The sequence below is a fragment of the Anabrus simplex genome, chromosome 2 (genome assembly GCF_040414725.1).
Source record: "Anabrus simplex isolate iqAnaSimp1 chromosome 2, ASM4041472v1, whole genome shotgun sequence".
Taxonomy (NCBI): Eukaryota; Metazoa; Arthropoda; class Insecta; order Orthoptera; family Tettigoniidae; genus Anabrus; species Anabrus simplex.
Genome location: NC_090266.1, coordinates 637,906,560 through 637,930,875, shown reverse-complemented (window position 1 = coordinate 637,930,875; position 24,316 = coordinate 637,906,560). Strand labels below are relative to the sequence as shown.

The 24,316-nt window shown below is 36.5% G+C and overlaps 1 protein-coding gene across 5 annotated transcripts in view; it reads right to left on the bottom strand.

Annotated features, from left to right (window-relative positions):
- LOC136862981 (spermidine synthase) overlaps positions 1–24,316 on the bottom strand; it is a 281,341-nt gene that overhangs the window by 38,661 nt on the left and 218,364 nt on the right. The window lies entirely within an intron of this gene.

The window sequence follows — 24,316 nt, the reverse complement described above, 5'->3', positions numbered from 1 at the left end:
ACACAAACATTGCGAGAGTGCTGGGTTTGAATAACGAGTGCACGCTGGGCTGTTAAGGTGATAACGTTGTATCACAAGTTCCTGAGTGCCAGGAAGGAACGAAGAATGTAGGTGTGAATGAGGCAGGTCAGATAAAAGGCCAGAAGTGTAAATTTTCATTTAAATATTAGTGTATGTAAAATTGTCAAAATGTTAATTTTTTAATACTTAAAAAAGTTTAAATCTGCAAAGTGTATTACATTACTTCTTCAAGCTGGCATGAAAGCTAACAGTATGCAGTTCTAAGCCGTAAAGGGCCATGGAGCTCTTTGTCTAGTTTAACAAACTACAGGCAGAGATGAGTACAATAGCAATTTAATTATGTAGATTTGTTACCGTTAACGGGGGAAATCATATTCTTTAATATGGTAACTTGAACGTCAAGCGATCTGCCTCACGGCTTGTATAATTCAGATATAGGTAGACAAAGGGACAAATTAATGTGTAAATAATTATATCAAGCACTCTTTATATTCTTGTTTATTTTATTAGAGTAAATTAGAGTTGGTTTTTGTTTTCTAAGTGCTTGAAGTTGTTCATTTATTGATTGTGAAGGAGCATTTTTCATGTAAGATAAATTGAGATTCACGTTAGAATTGTTCCAGATGTGTTTGTCTGGCTTAGGCCAGTTTTTTGTAATTTTTATAGATATTAAGGGATGTTGTAAAATTATCAAGAGGTACATGGTTGCCAGTGGATTTTAATATTGTTGGACAGGATTGGGGTCCAATTGTTTTGAATGTAAATATCAGTGATTATGTGTGCCGTGAAGATTCGCCAGCAGACACTAATAATAATAATTAGAAGTATCGGAGCGATAAATGGACACGGGTTATGTCTAAATGAGTGTTTAATAATAATACTTGGTGAATAAGGCACAGGCCTGATTTATAGAATGAATTCAAGTAAATGCAAATGTGGAGATAACATGGGGCAGGTGGAAGCCTTTAATTCATGCAGTAAAAGTGATTTAAATAATTATTTGTCAACTGAATTTTCTTGGACTGAATAATAATCAAAATAATGTGTTTAGACGTGATAGAGGCACTAGGATATGATGGTCATTCTATGTTGAAGGCCCAGAGTGGGTTAAGCCCATTTTTGACTTTGGAACTAGTGCAGGACAGAAATCCGGCATGAGATAAAATTGAGTTGTACTGATGTTGATGAAGAAATAGATGAATCCCGAGGCCTATGCCGATTCCAGTGTCCATGCACCGAGGATTAATGGATAAAATGATTTGAAGAGTTCCAGAGAAATAAATGGACTTCAAATGAGAAGGAAGGAATAATTCAGCACTCGCAGGGACTGGATGGAGATTCCCAGCCGCGAGGTGCCATGGGACTTGAGATTTGTCTTGGGAGGACAGGGTGTACCCATAAATTAATTACAGTACGAAATGAAGTAAGGTTGGAATAATAACTATAAGTTAATTTATTAATTTGACCACCTAATCAATACAATAAGTCTTGTCTTTGTTGATTTACATCGACATGTTAACTAAAATGGTACATGTTTCGCCGTGTATATAGGCACCATCAGCCATTGCCTTAACCTTAAAATAAAATCAGGCACCTGATTTACATATAAATAAAATAAAACTAATAAAACTAACTTTTAAAAAGCCTTGGAGAGACTTGAAGTAAAATTAACATATGGTAAAAGACTTGTTGGTTTTAAAGATATTGCAATCAGTGAGGAGTTTACAATTGGTGAAAGTATTTGCAATATTGACATTAGAAGGCTACTATTATAATTAAAATGAACAAAGCAACAGTCTGTTATAAACAAGTGGTAAGATTGCTATAAAATTATGTTGACCGACCAGCGGTTACAATTAGACAATGACGAAAATGATCAAAATCTTATTTATTAAACAAATAATGTTGAATAAAATAATGTCGAAGGATGGTCAAGTGACCTGTTATTATTTGTTTACATGAGATAAAAGTTGCAAGTCAATGGCATATGGTGCAGTTGTGGTTCACTTTGATGAAAAAATACGAAGTTATAGTTGAAGGTTGATGAACGATGTTTAAATTGGACCTCTATGGACCATCTCAATTTGATGCGATGCTAAAACGTTGTTAAGAATATGGGTTTATTGACATTCTAGTCGAAAAGGCAATGTGACAGTTGAATCTGTAAAAGGAAACCAGAAGCGAGGTGTTAATTGTGTGAAAAAATTGTAATAAAATGTTTCAGTGAAAATCGTGTACACTTACCATTTGACGATGGTGAGGTAACTTGTTACGTTATGAGCTAAAAGTTATTGACGACTGTCGCTAAAAGTTATTGACGACTGTCGACTTCTTACTACGAGTGTTATAGCTGTAGGTTTGTCTTGGAGGGTGATCTGTTTGTGAAGGCGTGACTATGGGCTTGTTGCAGTACTTGGAGGGGACTATTGGTGGGAGAGAAAGAGGAAAGTGTACTGCTGCGTGTATTGTAACGGTGAGATGCCATTGGAGGAAGCGATATTAGATATTTATTTATATGTAAATTAGGTGCCTGACTTTATTTCAAGGTTAAGGCAATGGCTGATGATGCCTACATACAAGGCGAAACATGTACCATTTTAGTTAACATGTCGATGTAAATCAACAAAGACAAGACTTATTGTATTGATTAGGTGGTCAAATTAATAAATTAACTTATTGTTATTATTCCAATCAAATATCATCAATACCGATAAAAAATTATATTTATCACATGTAATAAAGTAAGGTTGCGGCTCGATTACCGTTATTGTGCCCCGACCGGTGTGAAATCGGACCTTGGTTGTTCATATGGGATTTAACATGTGTGACTGAATTCTAAAGATTAGAAATTAAAATATAATAATAATAATAATAATAATAATAATAATAATAATAATAATAATAATGATAAGAAGAAGAAGAAGAATATACTCTACTATTTCTGAGAATGATGATTTAGTATTTTGATTTCATTTTTCACCATTTTTTTATGATTACGGGTTAATATAATAATGATCTTCAATGATCAAAATAATAATAATACAAATTAAATAAATCAATTTTTATTATGGATTAATTCGGATGATGACATTGAAGGCAACGAGGGAAGTCAGCTGGCGATTTTACGTAATGATGTCAAGATGCTGTAAATAGTAAGCTAAGTTTATGATAATATTGATGGCATATCCCTACATCTGGATGTTTAGGTTAGGGTCCCTTTGTCGAATTCCTTCCGTTAACAGTAGCATATCTTGGGTTAGGAACCCAGGATGGTATTGAACAATCCCGGGTTGGTCTCATCTCAGGAAAGGTGGCTGGGACGATATTATTTCTACGAGCTCGCGCCCACCTTTCCAACAGGTAAATGGTCTCATCATCACTACTACTGATCTGCATTTAGGGCAGTCGCCCAGGTGGCAGATTCCCTATCTGTTGTTTTCCTAGCCTTTTCTTAAATGATTGCAAAGAAATTGGAAATTTATTGAACATCTCCCTTGGTAAGTTATTCCAATCCCTAACTCCCCTTCCTATAAACGAATATTTGCCCCAATTTGACCAGATATGGTCATGGTGTTGTCTTAAGGGTCGTTGTTACAACCCTCAGCGATCTACAATGTGTAAAATTTGTTTATATAAATTTCAGGAATGTATTTGCCAGATTTATAGGGAAATAAGCGTCAACAATTTTTGTGTGTTTCAGATAATGTTTAAATAACATGCTCCTTAAGCATTTGCAAGGAAACAGTTCCAAGTTCTTGTTCTTGTAGACTAGTAAACCCTTGGTGATAGTTTAAAATATCCGTCCCCTTTTCCTAGTACGGAACGTCCTGGTTTTCCCATTTGATCTGTTTTTAGTGTAATTATATTTGCTTTATGATGAGCCACAACGTTAATAAATTGCGTGCTCCGTTCAACCCTGTAGTACTAATTTCTTTGCGCCCATATTTAAATTGGAGATTCTGTATCTTCATTTTTCTTGTTTGTTGTTTGCGTAGTATATTCGAACCGCAACACTCCTGAGATGCTGGTTGGGATTCAGGCATTGAGCAGGTGGAATACATTTAAAGAATAAAAAATAATTTGATGAATTCAAACTAATCTAGTTTGATTCACAGATACAGAAATTACACATATTACAAAACATTATACAGATTACAACATGCTGAAAATTTTTACATCCATGGAAACACAAATCTCTACTTGTCAATACTTTCACGTACACTAGACCTCAATTATCAGGGGTAATTGGTGGTAGAGAAACCATGGACAATCCGCAAATGAGGCAAAATAATTATCACCGAAGCAATTACACACATTAAAATAATATTTGCTTCACATCACACCAACACAAATAGTCTTACGACGATGATGGGAGAGGAAACTGCCAGGAGTGGAAAGGAATCGACCATGGCCTTCATTAATATACAGCCCCAGCAAATGCCTAGTATGAAATTGGAAAACCATGACAAAACATCTTCAGGGGGCTCCCGACAATGAAGTTCAAACCCACTATCTCCGATGTGCAAGCTTACAGCTACGTGAACCAAACCATGCAGACATTCAATCAAGATGGATTAAATTTGCCTTCAATTCTCATACCCACGTACATACTATAGACTGTTATGCTTTTCATGACCAGTCTGCAAGCCTCTGTGAATTCACAGAATGCTTCCACAATCCTCTATTTGTAAGAAGCTTTGTGGGCTTGTTTTTCTCCATTCTCTTAGTTTTAAATCACAAGAAACTGAGTCTAACCACTGTTGTCTTGGTCTCCCTCTACTACTCACCGAGTCCATTATTCTCAAGGTAACCTATTTTCATTGCTTCATTAATGAAGTTCATTCCTAACTTAGCCAATATTTCCACATTAAAAGTACCCTCCTGCTATTATTCTCACCTGTTTGTGTCAGCGATCATTCTCGCTACTTTCATGTCAATTACATCTACCTTATGAATGAGATATCCTAAGACCACCCAGCTTCACTTCCGTAAATCAAAGTTGGTCAGAAAACAGATCTGTGTAAAGATACTCTTGTCTGGGAGCTGATTTCTTTCTTACAGAATACTGTTGATCACAACTGCAAGCTCACTGCAGTAGCTTTGCTGCATGTAGATTCAATTTCACCCACCATACCACCATCCTGGGAGAATACACATCCTAAATACTTGAAATTATCTACCTGTTTCGGCTTTGTATTCTCAACCTGCCGTTCAATTTTCTTAACCCTGTTGTACATGATAAATTTTTTGTCAAATTCAAGACTACACAAGTTTAACTAAGGTTAAGTTAAGAGTAAGTTCCCACCTTCCAATACTTAACAATTTCTATATAATAGACTTATTAATTACATAATATAATCCATATAACCTCTAGTACATGTTTCGTTCCGATATGGAACATCTTCAGCTAAAACTGGTAAAATGGCAAGACAATTAAAATACATTGATGTTAAGATGATACATAAGCTAAAAGATATGATAAAATGGCTCGAAAATTAAAACATATGATAAAGATGATGAGATAAAGTTCATTCATGTTGGTTAAAAACACAACAAGTCAGTTTTCAAGTGGCGAATTAAAAACAGCGATAAGGTTCTTCATGTTGGAGGCGTGTACATTTTGTCGATCTTGAAAATAAATTGAAGAATACAGGATTTTCTTATATGTGATTTATCGGGGAAATCTTGATAAAATAACCGTAGTTGAAGTTGAGTTTGGTAGGATTATTAAAATGTGTCTGAAACGAGAAAAGGAGAAGTGAAATAGAAAATATTTTGAGGAGAAAACCTTGTTAAAAATGTATGTTCGCGAGAAAGAAGGATAATAGAGTTGATTACCTTAAAGACAATCTTGTCGTATTTAACGTCCTCCCTTACGCCGTGTTGTTAACTGACTGAGTCCTGTGTACGTGTGTGAGGTGCTTGCGGTGGGCGGGGAGTATTGGAGGGAGAGGTAAGTGACGTGAGGAGAGCGGGTGAAGTGTTGCGTAGGGTGGAGCTTACTGAGGAGTGGTGTTGTGATAGGCTAGGGGAAACGGACGGAAAGGTAGGGGGACAATTATGTAAGGTGGAGCTGTTCGGAAGGAGGTGTGTTGGTTGTTTGTTGGGATTCTTTTTGATGGTTTTTCTGGATGAGTCTAAATTAGTAGCCTCTTCTAATAATATATTTATGTTTTCCGTAATTTCGTTAACATTCTGGTTGGGATTTCGCTTCTGATCAATTTCAATATAGATATTTTCAAGGATATTAATTAATTTACCTTTGTTTAGCGTTTGTAGAATGGTTAAGTCCCTTTCTATCGATGTAAAATTGTGTTTATATTCGGTCATGTGAAGACTCATGGCCGAGTACTTCCTGTGTTTTTCGGCATTAATATGTTCTTGGTATCTTACTGAGAAATTGCGGCCTGTTTGTCCGATATAAGAAGTGGCACAATTTGAGCATTTAAGCCTATATATCCCGGAATTTAAATATTTGTTATTACTTGCAATGCTTTGGTGATTGAAAATTAGCCGTTGATTGTTGTTATTGGTGCGGAAAGCAATATTGAAATTAAATTTCTTAAAAATGTTAGTAATCTGGTAAATATTCCCGTTATTATAAGTAAAGGTGGCGTAGTTCTTCTTTTTATGTTCTTTTACTAGCTGCGTTTGAGGTTTATTCTTCATTTTATTCACTAATCTATCTATGTAGTGTTTTGTGTATCCGTTGCTTATCGCTATTTTATAAATGAGATTAATTTCTTTTTGGAGGTCGTTTTTAGATAAGGGAATGTTGAAGGCTCTGTTTAACATGCTTAAAAAGGAACTCTTTTTATGTGCCTCAGGATGGTATGAATCTTTTCGTATGGTATTTATAGTTTGAGTCGGTTTTCTAAAGATTGTAAAGGCCAACTTTTCTTCTTTCCTTTCGATTGTTAAATCAAGGAAATTTAGTTTTTTATTGTTCTCAGTTTCTAATGTAAATTTTATGAAAGGGTCCAAACTGTTGATTTGGTCTAATAAATTAGTGCTACTATTGATTTGTTCATCTATAATTGCGAAGATGTCGTCGACAAACCTTAGCCAGATAATGATGCCTTTTTCATCATTTAAAATTTTATGTTTTTCTAAGTGATCCATGTATATTTCAGCAAGGATACCTGACGCTGGAGATCCCATAGGAAGACCACTTTGTTGGTATACTGTGTTATTGAAGGAAAAATAATTATTGTTAAGTGTGAATTCTAGGAGTAACATAAATTCTTCTATTTCATGGTTACTAAGTTTTCTGTGTGTCTTTAAGTTGTTCTTAATTATATTTAAAGTTTCTTTCGTGGGGATCGTAGAATACATATTAGTGACGTCGAAAGAGTTCAAGGTGAAAGATGATTTTAATTTTGTGTTCTTGATAATTTTACAAAATTCTATTGAGTTATTGATTGTGGTTCTGCTTTGGAAAGTATAGTACTTCTTTAGGAAGCTATTGATAAATTTAGAGGTTTTGTAGGTGGGGCTATTTCTAAAGTTAATAATTGGTCTAATGGGTGTGTCAGGTTTATGTATCTTAGGCAAAGCCCTTGCTGTTGGTAGTCTTGGATTCATATTAATTAGGTTTGATATTTCGTTCTCATTAAGGATGAAATTAATGTTTTTAAGTATTTGTTTTAATTTTCTTTGGACAGAGTTAGTCGGATCTTTTTTAATTTTTGTGAAAGTATTATCTGAAAAAAATGCTTCGGTTTTTTCTATATATTCTTTTTTATGCATAATAACTGATACATTGCCTTTCTCCGCCTTTGTGATTATAAGGTCATTATCTTTTATTTTTTGTTTTAGGCCTTTTATATCTGTAGAAGGTAAATGGGGTGTGTTAACTTTCTGATCTTTAAATAATTCTACAAGTTTCTTTTTGACTTCGAATTTAGTTTCGAGTTGTTGGTCTACTGGAAGTTGAGCTATGACCTGTTCTACTTCAGCAATGGTTGTTATGTATTGCTTTTGGTTGTATGGATTAGACCAATTATGTTTGGGTCCTTTGTTGATAATCTGCAATTCTTTGTCCTCGAAAACAACGTCAGTTAGATTCTTAGTCGGAGGGTGAAAGGTTGAATTGGGTTCAATGTTAGTGGAGGATTCTTTTGACTGATTTATGTTTTTTTGATTTAGAGTAAGACCGTGAAGTTTTTTGTTCAAGATTTCTTGTTTCTTATTCAAGATATTTTGAATTTTTGTATCACCATATTTCAAAAAGGAATCCCATTCAATAGGGGCCATAAGGGAGGAAGCTTCTAGATGAGCGTTATATAACTTAGAGTTTAAAAAAGACTTTTTTCTGTATAGAAATTTAATTTCATTTTTGAGCCATAAGTCGTTAGTTTTTTCCTGAGTAGCTTTGTGCCATTTTGTTGTACAAGGTTTTCTCTGTACTGAATTTAGAAATTTAGGAACGAGTTTTTGATGTAAACATTGTTTTAGGAAATTTATGTCTTTGCCAATTTTTGACAATTTAATCTTTAAGTTCAAATAGGTATTTGATTGTTTTTTTGCCTGGTTGGCTAAATTACAGCTTATAAATCTCATGTTTATTCCGTATTGGCTCAACACAACTAAGGTTAAGTTAAGAGTAAGTTCCCACCTTCCAATACTTAACAATTTCTATATAATAGACTTATTAATTACATAATATAATCCATATAACCTCTAGTACATGTTTCGTTCCGATATGGAACATCTTCAGCTAAAACTGGTAAAATGGCAAGACAATTAAAATACATTGATGTTAAGATGATACATAAGCTAACCTTAACCTTAGTTGTGTTGAGCCAATACGGAATAAACATGAGATTTATAAGCTGTAATTTAGCCAACCAGGCAAAAAAACAATCAAATACCTATTTGAACTTAAAGATTAAATTGTCAAAAATTGGCAAAGACATAAATTTCCTAAAACAATGTTTACATCAAAAACTCATTCCTAAATTTCTAAATTCAGTACAGAGAAAACCTTGTACAACAAAATGGCACAAAGCTACTCAGGAAAAAACTAACGACTTATGGCTCAAAAATGAAATTAAATTTCTATACAGAAAAAAGTCTTTTTTAAACTCTAAGTTATATAACGCTCATCTAGAAGCTTCCTCCCTTATGGCCCCTATTGAATGGGATTCCTTTTTGAAATATGGTGATACAAAAATTCAAAATATCTTGAATAAGAAACAAGAAATCTTGAACAAAAAACTTCACGGTCTTACTCTAAATCAAAAAAACATAAATCAGTCAAAAGAATCCTCCACTAACATTGAACCCAATTCAACCTTTCACCCTCCGACTAAGAATCTAACTGACGTTGTTTTCGAGGACAAAGAATTGCAGATTATCAACAAAGGACCCAAACATAATTGGTCTAATCCATACAACCAAAAGCAATACATAACAACCATTGCTGAAGTAGAACAGGTCATAGCTCAACTTCCAGTAGACCAACAACTCGAAACTAAATTCGAAGTCAAAAAGAAACTTGTAGAATTATTTAAAGATCAGAAAGTTAACACACCCCATTTACCTTCTACAGATATAAAAGGCCTAAAACAAAAAATAAAAGATAATGACCTTATAATCACAAAGGCGGATAAAGGCAATGTGTCAGTTATTATGCATAAAAAAGAATATATAGAAAAAACCGAAGCATTTTTTTCAGATAATACTTTCACAAAAATTAAAAAAGATCCGACTAACTCTGTCCAAAGAAAATTAAAACAAATACTTAAAAACATTAATTTCATCCTTAATGAGAACGAAATATCAAACCTAATTAATATGAATCCAAGACTACCAACAGCAAGGGCTTTGCCTAAGATACATAAACCTGACACACCCATTAGACCAATTATTAACTTTAGAAATAGCCCCACCTACAAAACCTCTAAATTTATCAATAGCTTCCTAAAGAAGTACTATACTTTCCAAAGCAGAACCACAATCAATAACTCAATAGAATTTTGTAAAATTATCAAGAACACAAAATTAAAATCATCTTTCACCTTGAACTCTTTCGACGTCACTAATATGTATTCTACGATCCCCACGAAAGAAACTTTAAATATAATTAAGAACAACTTAAAGACACACAGAAAACTTAGTAACCATGAAATAGAAGAATTTATGTTACTCCTAGAATTCACACTTAACAATAATTATTTTTCCTTCAATAACACAGTATACCAACAAAGTGGTCTTCCTATGGGATCTCCAGCGTCAGGTATCCTTGCTGAAATATACATGGATCACTTAGAAAAACATAAAATTTTAAATGATGAAAAAGGCATCATTATCTGGCTAAGGTTTGTCGACGACATCTTCGCAATTATAGATGAACAAATCAATAGTAGCACTAATTTATTAGACCAAATCAACAGTTTGGACCCTTTCATAAAATTTACATTAGAAACTGAGAACAATAAAAAACTAAATTTCCTTGATTTAACAATCGAAAGGAAAGAAGAAAAGTTGGCCTTTACAATCTTTAGAAAACCGACTCAAACTATAAATACCATACGAAAAGATTCATACCATCCTGAGGCACATAAAAAGAGTTCCTTTTTAAGCATGTTAAACAGAGCCTTCAACATTCCCTTATCTAAAAACGACCTCCAAAAAGAAATTAATCTCATTTATAAAATAGCGATAAGCAACGGATACACAAAACACTACATAGATAGATTAGTGAATAAAATGAAGAATAAACCTCAAACGCAGCTAGTAAAAGAACATAAAAAGAAGAACTACGCCACCTTTACTTATAATAACGGGAATATTTACCAGATTACTAACATTTTTAAGAAATTTAATTTCAATATTGCTTTCCGCACCAATAACAACAATCAACGGCTAATTTTCAATCACCAAAGCATTGCAAGTAATAACAAATATTTAAATTCCGGGATATATAGGCTTAAATGCTCAAATTGTGCCACTTCTTATATCGGACAAACAGGCCGCAATTTCTCAGTAAGATACCAAGAACATATTAATGCCGAAAAACACAGGAAGTACTCGGCCATGAGTCTTCACATGACCGAATATAAACACAATTTTACATCGATAGAAAGGGACTTAACCATTCTACAAACGCTAAACAAAGGTAAATTAATTAATATCCTTGAAAATATCTATATTGAAATTGATCAGAAGCGAAATCCCAACCAGAATGTTAACGAAATTACGGAAAACATAAATATATTATTAGAAGAGGCTACTAATTTAGACTCATCCAGAAAAACCATCAAAAAGAATCCCAACAAACAACCAACACACCTCCTTCCGAACAGCTCCACTTTACATAATTGTCCCCCTACCTTTCCGTCCGTTTCCCCTAGCCTATCACAACACCACTCCTCAGTAAGCTCCACCCTACGCAACACTTCACCCGCTCTCCTCACGTCACTTACATCTCCCTCCAATACTCCCCGCCCACCGCAAGCACCTCACACACGTACACAGGACTCAGTCAGTTAACAACACGGCGTAAGGGAGGACGTTAAATACGACAAGATTGTCTTTAAGGTAATCAACTCTATTATCCTTCTTTCTCGCGAACATACATTTTTAACAAGGTTTTCTCCTCAAAATATTTTCTATTTCACTTCTCCTTTTCTCGTTTCAGACACATTTTAATAATCCTACCAAACTCAACTTCAACTACGGTTATTTTATCAAGATTTCCCCGATAAATCACATATAAGAAAATCCTGTATTCTTCAATTTATTTTCAAGATCGACAAAATGTACACGCCTCCAACATGAAGAACCTTATCGCTGTTTTTAATTCGCCACTTGAAAACTGACTTGTTGTGTTTTTAACCAACATGAATGAACTTTATCTCATCATCTTTATCATATGTTTTAATTTTCGAGCCATTTTATCATATCTTTTAGCTTATGTATCATCTTAACATCAATGTATTTTAATTGTCTTGCCATTTTACCAGTTTTAGCTGAAGATGTTCCATATCGGAACGAAACATGTACTAGAGGTTATATGGATTATATTATGTAATTAATAAGTCTATTATATAGAAATTGTTAAGTATTGGAAGGTGGGAACTTACTCTTAACTTAACCTTAGTTGTGTTGAGCCAATACGGAATAAACATGAGATTTATAAGCTGCTACACAAGTTTACTTGTCAAATCACTTGCAATACTTGGGAAGTCTTGAGAAGTCTCCAAAAGTCTTGACAATGAATTAGGACATGTTCTGATCGATCAAAGAATTGACAAGCCTTTGACAGAATTTTTTAAAAAATGTAATTTGCTGTACATCGCACCGACACAGATAGATCTTATGGCGAAGATGGGGCAGGAAAGGGCTAGGAATGGGAAGGAAGCGGCCATGGACTTAATTAAGGTACAGCCCCAGCATTTGCCTGGTGTGAAAATGGGAAACCACGGAAAACAATATTCAGGGCTGCCGACAGTGGGGTTCGAACCCACTATCTCCCGAATACTGGATTCTTTGACAGAATTGACCAATAGAATTAGAGTACGAATGGTGTGCACTAGCCTGCTAAACATGCTGGGGCTGCTAGGAATCATAAAAACAACAACAACAACAACGGCTTCGTCTTCATGGCCAAGGTTTGTGTGTGTATTAATTGCTAATTATGACACACATCCCTAACTATATTCACTGGACTCAGTAGATTATCATAATAAAATAGAATAAACTGCAATATATAAGAGAAATATCTGAAGGAAGTGGACAGCTTTAATGTTTGTTTTTTCAAGTTGCTATACGTCGCACATACACTGATAGGTCTTATGGCGATGATGGAATAGGAAAGGGCTAGGAGTGGGAAGGAAACAGCCGTGGCCTTAATTAAGGTACAGCTCCAGCAGCATTTATCTGGTGTGAAAATGGGAAACCACGGAAAACCATCTTCAGAGCTGCCAACAGTGGGGTTGGAACCCACGGTCTCCCGAATACTGGATACTGGCCGCACATAAGTGACTGCAGCTATCGAGCTCTGTGCTTTAATGTTTATTAACGTATGGTAAACTATAAGTAAACTCTATCAGCAATGTTCGATTTACAAAGATCTTTGCATATTATTATTATTATTATTATTATTATTATTATTATTATATCCCTAATATGATTTCATATAATAAGATATGAATTTCCATAGCATTGCTATCATTTTTATTCAATTAATGTGAGTAACTGCAATATAACATAACCTCTGCAAACGATTTTATGGCAGTAAATAGGCCTACATAGCAAAAATTATTTTGATGATAATCACATTAACATTTTCCCGTTGTAAAGTATGGTTAATTGCATGTTTCTCACTTTTTAAGAATGTATCCCACTGGTAGTCCAAGAACCACAACTGTTGTTTGCCTTCCATGTTAAAAAAATGCTATCAATCTTTGCCAAATCTTGTCAAACCTTTAGCAATGTTGCCCATCATTGTATAAAGTATTGAAATGAAAGAAAAATTTGATGGTGTACAACAGGCATTACGTTTCTTCCCTACCGACATCACTTTACTCTTGAAAAGGCTGATTTTCATATCATACTAACTGCACCTGTATTCAAGTTTCAGGACTGAAGGCTTTCAGCACAGTCTACCATTAAGACCAAGTCGTCAAGCAGAGGCCAAACACATTTCCACTTAACTGAATCCCTCCCTGCCAATATAACTTCAAGTAGATAATCAATGTAAACTATGGAACAACAAAGGTGAATGATTGCCTTGTGCAAACACTGGATGTACGTTGAACCATTAGCTCAATCTACCATCAGTTCTCATTGCATCCCAATTGTCTCCATACATACCTTTGATTGCATTTAATAATCTACACTTAATCCCATAAACACGCAATATGGATAACATCTTTTCGCTTGGTACTCTGTCATATGCCTCCTCTAGATCTGTGAAATACAAACGTAATTGTCTATTCCTCTCGTAGCATTTTTAATTTACCTGGCACATACTGTAAATCTGATGCTGCCAGCCCCTCTGTGGTCTGAAACAACACTGGTTTTCATCCAACTTACTCTCAACCAATGACGGCACCCCACCTTCCAAATAGCCAATGAACACCGTGATTGGTATACTGATCTATAAAATACTTCAACAGTTGTTGCAATGCTTCCTGTTCCCTTAAGTACAGATGGGTGCAATTGCTTCTGTCCAATCAGAAGGTACCTTACTAACATTCTATGCTGATCTTGTTACTCTCTGCGGCCATTTCATCCCGGCCTTCCCTACTTTATTTCACCATTTCAGGTCTAATTTCATCTATTCCTGCTGCTTTCTGACAGCGGAGTTTATTTACCATCCTTTCCATATCCTCATGCATAATTTCATCAATGTCATTATCCTCCTCCCCATGAACTCAGTTGTTCAAGACATCAAAGATTTCCATATATACTCAGAAGAGTTTCAAAATATTCCTTTCACCTATCCAGCAATTCCCTGAGATCAACGAAGAGCTCACATAATTTACCCAAAACAATATTCATTTCCTCTTTCCCTCCCTTTTTAATGCCTGTTGTACACCATCAGATTTTTCTTTTAATTCAATGCTTTAGAAGGAAAACTGTCAAATCTTGTCCAAAGATTATTCAACACTGCTGAAGGTTTGCCAAGATTTGAAAAGATTTGGCAAGGTTTGACAGCGTTTTGTTTAGCATGGAAGAAAGGCAAACAGCAGTTGTGGTTCTTGGACTAGTGATGGGATAGATTCTTAAGAAAAACAGAAACGTGCAATAAACCACATTTTACATGAGGAAAATATTAATGCGATTATCTTCAATGTAATTTTTGCTACCGGTATGTATTTACCGCCATGAAATCATTAAAGTAAAGTAAACTCGTGTCCTCATCCTGAGGTGGTGCAGCTCTTTTACGCTACGGAGGCGGACATGAAATCATTTGCAGCAGTTATGTTATTGAATAAAAATTATAGCAATGTAACAGAAATTGATATCTTATTACTAGGCACCGGAATTTTTAAAAAATCCATATATATGCAAATGCATATTTTATTGGTTTACTGGAATTATTGCATATTCTAAATGTAACAGCATACTTCAGCATATACATTGGAAATTAAGTATAATTTAAACACTTGCGTGTTGGACATCCCTAGTAAGCAACTTTCTGAGTAACAGATAATGAGATAACAGTATTTTATACAAGTATGCTGCCTGGCTATTTCAGGAAAGAGAACGGGTGGGACATTCCTTTCACCATCTACGCAGCCACCAGTAGCCCGGGTTTAGTTATGTGAGGAGTTTCTTCAGTTAATGTGTTACTTTATTCTTAGTCTGCATATCCTTTTAATCAAAATGTCTAAAGAGAAGAGCAACAGAAATTATTTATTAAATCAGTGGGTGACAGGTAATAGTGATCATTCAACCGATTGCATTGTCATTTGTCAAGTATGCTTGAAGGAAGTGAAATGTGAAAAGAAATTTCACCTTGAACATGCAAAAGCAACTGCACAAATTGCAGAAAAGGAGGGAAAGGATTTTCTTACAATCTGCTTTATGTCGCACCGACACACATAGGTATTATGGCTGTGATGGTGTAGGAAAGGGTTAGGGATGGGATGGAAGCGGCCATTGCCTTAATTGAGGAACAGCTCCAGCATTTGCCTGGTGTGAAATGGGAAACCGCGGAAAACCATCTTCAGGGCTGCCGATAGTGGGGTATGAACCCACTACCTCCCAAATGCAAGCACACAACTGCGCGCCCCCTAACAACACACAGGAGGGAAAGAAGAACAACACATTACAACTACTTCTTATGCATGTAAAACAGAAGCCTCAAGTGAATAAAATTAGCTTATTCTTAAGCCTGTTGTACACGATCAAATTTTTTTCAAATTCAAGACTTCACAAGAATTCACAAGAATTTTCAATACTTCACAAGTTTACTTGTCAAATCACTTTCAATTCCTGACAAGCCTTGTCTTCAAAAGTCTTGAAAGTGAATTAGAACATGTTCTAATCAAAGGTGTACAAAATGTACTTCAGGCTTGTCTGCCCCAAGCTGCTCTGCAACAGGCAAAGCAGCTTTGCTTGAGTGTCAACGAAGCAAGAGGGCAGGCATACTGAGCGCGCTAGTCATAGCAAACCAAAACCTGGGTTTTCCTAAGCCTGACAGGTTGCCTGGGACCTGCTCAGACTGCTGAACTTGACAAGAGTGAACGTGAAGTTCGCTATCGATGCAACGTGATTGTGGCGTTATATGTTAGTATTGAGCCGAGTGCAGCTCCGTTGTAGTTACAGGTGCAACCACCATGAGAATGAACAAATCAACTGTACAGGAAATAAAAGAAAAATACAAAAGCGGTGAATTTATTACAACAGGGCTCAAGACTAGCATGGGAAAAATGTTCATGTGCTTATGAACAGGTATCAAATAAGCCAGTAGGTTACTCACAATGCAATTTTTGTAAAAAGCTACTCAGCACCCATTCAGACACCTCAAATATGTTGCGACATGTCTGCAAATCTGCCACAGTTTAAAAATATTTTGAAAGAGGACAAGGACTTGGTCACTGGCAAGTGCATGGAAATGTACGCCACGGACTTGAGACTGTTTACAACTAATGAGGGTGAAGGATTTTTAAATTTAGGGCAAACGCTGATAGAAATGGAAAAAAAGTATGGCTCGGTAGATATTTAAAATGTTACACCCTCTCGAGTCACAGTTGCTAAGAAAGTACAAACCTTCACGGACAAAGTGCGCAGTAAAATGCTTCCCGATATAGTGCATGCTACTCAATCTGGTATTTGTGCGAGTACCACTGACCTGTGGACAGATAATTACTAGGGTATGCCCTATATGTATGTCAGAATGCAGTATATAAATGCAGATTGGTCTCTCAGTAAGTATGTATTAATGTGTTAGGCCTTCCCTGAATGTCCAAAAACTGGTGAAAATATTCGCAGTGAATTGGAAGATCGTTTGGAAGGACTTGGTATTTCTCATGAAGATATTTGCAAAATTACATTTGTAACAGACCAGGGAAGCAATATTGTTAACATCCTCAGCATATATAAGCATCTTCCAGGCATCGCTCATTTTATTAATACGGTCTTAAAACATGTTCTGAGCAAACCCTTCTTGAAAGAAAGTGTTAATAACGCGTTAGCTGCTATACATTCAGTGAAATCTCTGGTTTCGTACTTTAAGAGAACAGGCCTATGTGTGAGGTTACAATCATCTTTGAAACCATATGTTTCCATTTGGTAGAACAGTTATTTGACATGCTGCAATCAGTTCACTCCCAGATAGATGCTGTGAGAACTATTTTAGAGGAGGAGGGTGCCTCTGATAAAATGCTCGGTTATGATCAGGACATTACTGGCCTGCTTATAACATTTCTTAAGCCATTTAACGAAGCCACAATTGATCTTGAGGGTGACGAGGAGCCAACTTTATACCTGGTCCTTCCGTGGTTTTATGCCTTAAAAACCCATTGTACTCTAAAGGATGATACTGAACAGGTAATATTTAATTTCTTTTAACTTTTAATGCGAGTCTCCTCATATTTAAATGTAAAAATGTTTTCACACTAAATGAATTTTCAGTACCCAAAGCTTTTGAAACAAACGGGTGGTGTCTTCCTGAAGCAGAAAATGGAAGTCACTATGTTACAGAAAATTGCAACATTTTTGGTACCTAAATATTGCACATTAAAAAACTAAACGCAGGAGAACAAATGTCTGGTTTTGAGACAGCTCGACAAATGTGTGCTGAAGGTAAGATTCTGTGGTTATTTCTTCATTATTATTATTATTATTATTATTATTATTATTATTATTATTATTATACCTATGCAAATTAGGTGTTTTTAATATTCTAACATTAGCATAAAATATCAATAATTTGGACATATATATTTTCAGACCAGCTACCCAACCAAAAGGACAAGAAGTTCCATTTTCTTCAAATGAAGAAAATTCAGTTCCACATTAAAAAGCAAAATTTCATGATTGGGCAGAAAATTCACCAATGATACATGATGAGGTCAGTAGGTACTTGCAAGAAGGGTTTATTTGCTACGAAAATATACTGCTGTGGTGGAAAAATAATTCACACAGGCTGCCCCAACTTGCCTGTGTAACAAAAAAGTGCTTAACATACCCTCCAGGAGTGACTCCAGCGAGAGGGTCTTCAGCTACTCGAGAAATTTAATCAGCGAAAAACATTCCCGTCTTGATGTGCAAAGACTTAATGACTTCATAATAATACACACAAATGATAATGTGTCCATGTATTAAATACTGGAATGCAGTATGTATGGTATCAGTGCAAGTGGCAAAATTACACTTCTAAACTGATTAGGTTTATAATTATTTCTTTTGGTTTTGTGGGAAAGGGGTTCGCAAATTACTAAATGTTTTTCAAAACAGTTACCTATAAAACTATTCTTTTTTAAAGATATTTATGACCTGTACCTACATTATGTGTTGCCTGGCCGAGGCGGTAAAGGCGTGATTGGTTTGCCCGGAAGTACGTGGGTTTGAATCCCTGCCAGGAAGTCGTAAAATTTAAGAAATGAGATTTCCACTTCCGGAGATGCACATGGCCCTGAGGTTCATTCAGCCTACACAAAAAGTGAGTACCAGGTTAATTCCTGGGGGCAAAGGCAGCCGAGCGTAGAGCGAACCACTCCACCCCATCAAGTGCCGAGGTTACGGATAGTGGAAGCCCTTACCCTCCACTCCTTCAAGGGCCTTCATGGCCTGTAAGGAATAGACTTTGCTTTGCTTTTACCTACATTATGTAAATCTTTGTTTCTAATTTTCTCGAATAATCCATAATACATTATATTTATGGTCATATTTGCATCAACAGTCATTATGTTTATTTAAATATTCAAATATTTTGTTCAGAGAACCAATTTTTCGTTTTTTTGCCATTTGCTTTACGTCGCCCTGACACAGATAGATCTTATGGCGATGATGGGACAGAAAAGGCCTAGGAATGGTAAGGAAGCAGCCATGGCCTTAATTAAGGTACAACCCTAGCATTTGCCTGATGTGAAAATAGGAAACCACGGAAAACCATCTTCAGGGTTGCCGACAGTGGGATTCGAACCCACCATCTCCCGGATGCAAGCTCAAAGTTGCGCGCCCCTAACCACACGGCCAACTCACCCGGTCTACTTTTTATTAAGTAACTGTTTTTTGAGAGAGAGAAATATTATTTGTTAATTAGTTACATAAGACGTCTGAATTACAAAATAAGTTTAAACATAACTTTGTAATGACTGACATAATACTAAATAACCATATAAAAGAATATTTGTGTTGACGAATTCTATATAAATTCCGGCATATAAAAACCCCTTTCCTCTCTGCATTCACGCGAGTCTCAGATCAGCACAATGAATGAGCAAATATCGATAAACGCAGCAGGAAGAAGAAAGCAAGCAAGCAAGCAAGCAAGCTAACCTGTAGCCTGCCTAGGTTGGGCTGGGCTTGACCTAGCCAGGAGTGCAGCAATCTGCCTGTACTGTTGTTTACGTGCGGCTAACTTGCTTGCCTGCTCTCCGGGCAAGTATGGGCAAATTTAATGCGGAGTTTGTACACCTCTGGTTCTAATCGATAAAGGAATTGTCAAGTCTTTGACAGGAATGGCCAATGGAATTCGAGTATATACAGTGCACGTTATGCCACTAGACATGCTAGGATTGCTGGGATGGGAATCAAAACAACAAAAATGGCTTCTTGATGACCGAGGGATACTGTACGTGTATTAATTGCTAAGTATGAGGCACATGTCTGCTTATATTCAGTGGACTCTGTAAAGTACCAAATTAAAATGAGTAAAACGGAAGCTTACGAGGAGATTGCAAGATAAATATCTCGAGGAAGTGGGCAGCTTTTATGTTTATTACCGTACGTTAACCTACAAGTAAACACTGTTGCAATGATCGATTTAGGATAATCTTCGCATATTGTTATTATAGAATTACTAACATTTTTTCACGTAATAAGATATGGATTTCCATTGCATTGCTATCTTATAGAATTACTAACATTTTTTCACGTAATAAGATATGGATTTCCATTGCATTGCTATCATTTTTAATAAATTAATGCAAGTAAATGCAAGATAACATAACCTCTGTAATTGATGTTATGGCAGTAAATACATTGCAAAAATTACACTGAAGATAACCACATTAATATTTTACCCATGTAAATTATGGTATACTGCGAGTTTCTTCTCTTTTTAAGAATGTATCCCACTGCTAGCCCAAGAACTACGACAGCCATTTGCCTTTCCTTCATGTTAAAACTAAATGCTATCAAATCTTTTCAAATCTCATCAAACTTTCAGCAAACCTTGAACAATCTTTGACGGGATTTGACAACTTTTCTTGTGAAGTACTGAAATGAAAGGAAAATTTGATTGTGTACAATGGGCACTAAGTGCATATGTTTAAATTTTTAATGGATATTTTCTGCATTTTTTGCACATAATTCCATGCATATTTTAATCATTTTTAGCGTATAAAGATCCGGTCCCTACTTATTACATTAAACATAATAATAATAACAACAACAATAATAATAATAATAATAATAATAATAATAATAATCATGTGTGAAGATCGTCATAAATATTGCTGATAGTATTTACTTACAGGTTACTGTACTGTAATAAACATAAAAGCTGCCTGCTTCCTTGAGATATTTCTCTTGCAATATCCCCGTACGCTGCAATTTTATTCATTTTATTGTGGTACGAATACAGGCAGGGATGTGCCTCATACTTAGCAATTAATAAACATACAGTGAGTTTCTCTCATCGGTTGGCCGGCAGGCGCGCCCAGCTTATCTGCCTCCCGTTGACTCATCACTTCCCGTTATATAGCTCAGCGACAGTACGGGAATGCCTGCACTCTGCAGTTCAGGTCTGTGCTTAGAACATGTTTTAAGTGTTCGTCTCTTGCTCCAACTGTTCTTGAGTTGTGAAGTGTTACTTCGGGGTATAATTCTAATAATACCTCCACATTGTACATGGTAGAAGAAAGGGCATTTATGTATGATAATTATGTGAAAACAGCGCCTTGCAGGGAAGTCATTTGGCGATTTGTAACACAATTTCCAGGTGTATGCTCTCCACATAGAGAGACCGTGCGTGTGGAGGCAAAGTGTAAAAAAAATTTACTTAATGACGAAAAACATACATACATACATTATCATTATAGACTGTTATGCCTTTCAGCGTTCAGTCTGCAAGCCTCTGAGAATTTACTAAACGTCGCCACAATCCTCGATTTGCAACTAGTGTTGTGGCCTCATTTAGTTCTATACCTCTTATCTTTAAATCGTTAGAAACAGAGTCTAACCATCGTCGTCTTGGTCTCCCTCTACTTCTCTTACCCTCCATAACAGAGTCCATTATTCTCCTAGGTAACCTATCCTCCTCCATTCGCCTCACATGACACCACCACCGAAGCCGGTTTATGCGTACAGCTTCATCCATCGAGTTCATTCCTAAATTAGCCTTTATCTCCTCATTCCGAGTTCCCTCCTGCCATTGTTCCCACCTGTTTGTACCAGCAATCATTCTTGCTACTTTCATGTCTGTTACTTCTAACTTATGAATAAGATATCCTGAGTCCACCCAGCTTTCGCTCCCATAAAGCAAAGTTGGTCTGAAAACAGACCGATGTAAAGATAGTTTCGTCTGGGAGCTGACTTCCTTCTTACAGAATACTGCTGATCGCAACTGCGAGCTCACTGCATTAGCTTTACTACCCTTGATTCAATCTCACTTACTATATTACCATCCTGGGAAAACACACAACCTAAATACTTGAAATTATCGACCTGTTCTAGCTTTGTATCACCAATCTGACATTCAATTCTGTTGAATTTCTTACCTACTGACATCAATTTAGTCTTCGGGAGGCTAATTTTCATACCATACTCATTGCACCTATTTTCAAGTTCCAAGATGTTAGACTGCAGGCTTTCGGCACAGTCTGCCATTAAGACCAAGTCGTCAGCATAGGCCAGGCTGCTTACTACATTTCCACCTAACTGAATCCCTCCCTGCCATTTTATACCTTTCAGCATATGATCCATGTAAACTACAAACAGCAAAGGTGAAAGATTACAGCCTTGTCTAACTCCTGTAAGTACCCTGAACCAAGAACTCATTCTGCCATCAATTCTCACTGAAGCCCAATTGTCAACATAAATGCCTTTGATTGATTTTAATAATCTACCTTTAATTCCATAGTCCCCCAGTATAGCGAACATATTTTCCCTCGGTACCCTGTCATATGCTTTCTCTAGATCTACGAAACATAAACACAACTGCCTATTCCTCTCGTAGCATTTTTCAATTACCTGGCGCATACTGAAAATCTGATCCTGACAGCCTCTCTGTGGTCTGAAACCACACTGGTTTTCATCCAACTTCCTCTCAACGACTGATCGCACCCTCCCTTCCAAGATGCCTGTGAATACTTTGCCTGGTATACTAATCAATGAGATACCTCGATAGTTGTTGCAATCCTTCCTGTTCCCTTGCTTATAGATAGGTGCAATTACTGCTTTTGTCCAATCTGAAGGTACCTTACCAACACTCCACGCTAATTTGACTACTCTATGAAGCCATTTCATCACTGCCTTCCCACTATACTTCACCATTTCAGGTCTAATTTCATCTATTCCTGCTGCCTTATGACAATGGAGTTTATTTACTATCCTTTCCACTTCCTCAAGCATAATTTCACCAACATCATTTTCCTCCTCCCCAAGAGCTTGACTGTTTGCAACACCACCATGATGATTTCCTTTTACATTGAGAAGATGTTCAAAATATTCCCTCCACCTCTCCAGTGATTCCCTGGGATCTGTTATGAGTTCACCTGAATTACTCAAAACACTGTTCATTTCCTTTTTCCCTCCCTTCCTAAGATTCTTTATTACTGTCCAGAAAGGTTTCCCTGCTGCTTGACCTAGCCTTTCCAGGTTATTACCAAAATCTTCCCATGACTTCTTTTTGGATTCAACAACTATTTGTTTCGCTCTGTTTCTTTCATCTACGTACAAATCCCTGTCTGCCTCGGCCCTTGTTTGGAGCCATTTCTGATAAGCCTTCTTTTTACGTTTACAGGCTGCTCTCACTTCATCATTCCACCAAGATGTTCGCCTTTTCCCATCTTTACACACAGTTGTTCCTAGGCATTCCCTTGCTGTTTCTACTACAGCATCCCTGTATGCCACCCATTCACTTTCTATATCCTGAACCTGCTTACTGTCTACTGTTCGAAACTTCTCACTAATCATATCCATGTACTTCTGTCTAATTTCCTCGTCCTGGAGATTTTCTACCCTTATTCGTTTGCAGACAGATTTCACTTTCTCTACCCTAGGCCTAGAGATACTTAGTTCACTACAGATCAGATAATGGTCTGTATCATCGAAAAATCCCCGAAAAACTCGTACATTCCTAAAAGATTTCCTGAATTCAAAGTCTGTTAAGATATAGTCTATTATGGATCTGGTACCCCTAGCCTCCCATGTGTACAGGTGAATAGCCTTATGCTTGAAGAATGTATTCGTAACAGCTAAACCCATACTAGCACAGAAGTCCAGCAAACGCTTCCCATTCCCATTAGCTTCCATATCTTCCCCACATTTACCAATCACCCTTTCGTATCCTTCAGTTCTATTCCCAACTCTCGCATTAAAATCGCCCATTAGTACTATTCTATCCTTGCTGTTGACCCTGACCACGATGTCACTCAATGCTTCATAAAACTTGTCAACTTCATCCTCATCTGCACCCTCACATGGTGAATACACGGACACAATTCTTGTCCTAATTCCTCCCACAGACAAATCTACCCACATCATTCGCTCACTTACGTGCCTAACAGAAACTATGTTGCGTGCAATGGTATTCCTGCCCTTCCCTTTCTAACACCCGTCAAGTACACTTTATAATCTCCTATCTCTTCCTCCTTATCTCCCCTTACCCGAATATCACTTACTCCTAGCACATCCAGATGCATCCTCTTTGCTGACTCAGCAAGTTCTACCTTCTTTCTTCCATAAGCCCCATTAATATTGATAGCTCCCCATCGAATTCCATTTCGTTCGCCAAGTTGTTTCCAAGGAGTCCCTCGCCTGTCAAATGGGAGTGGGACTCCATTACTCCCATAGGTCCGAGGCTTGCTTAAAGTGTTCTGAGCTCGGTAAATTCATGAAGCAGGATGCTGCCCTACTTGCACATAGTCCAAGTGAGGATCTCTCCTCT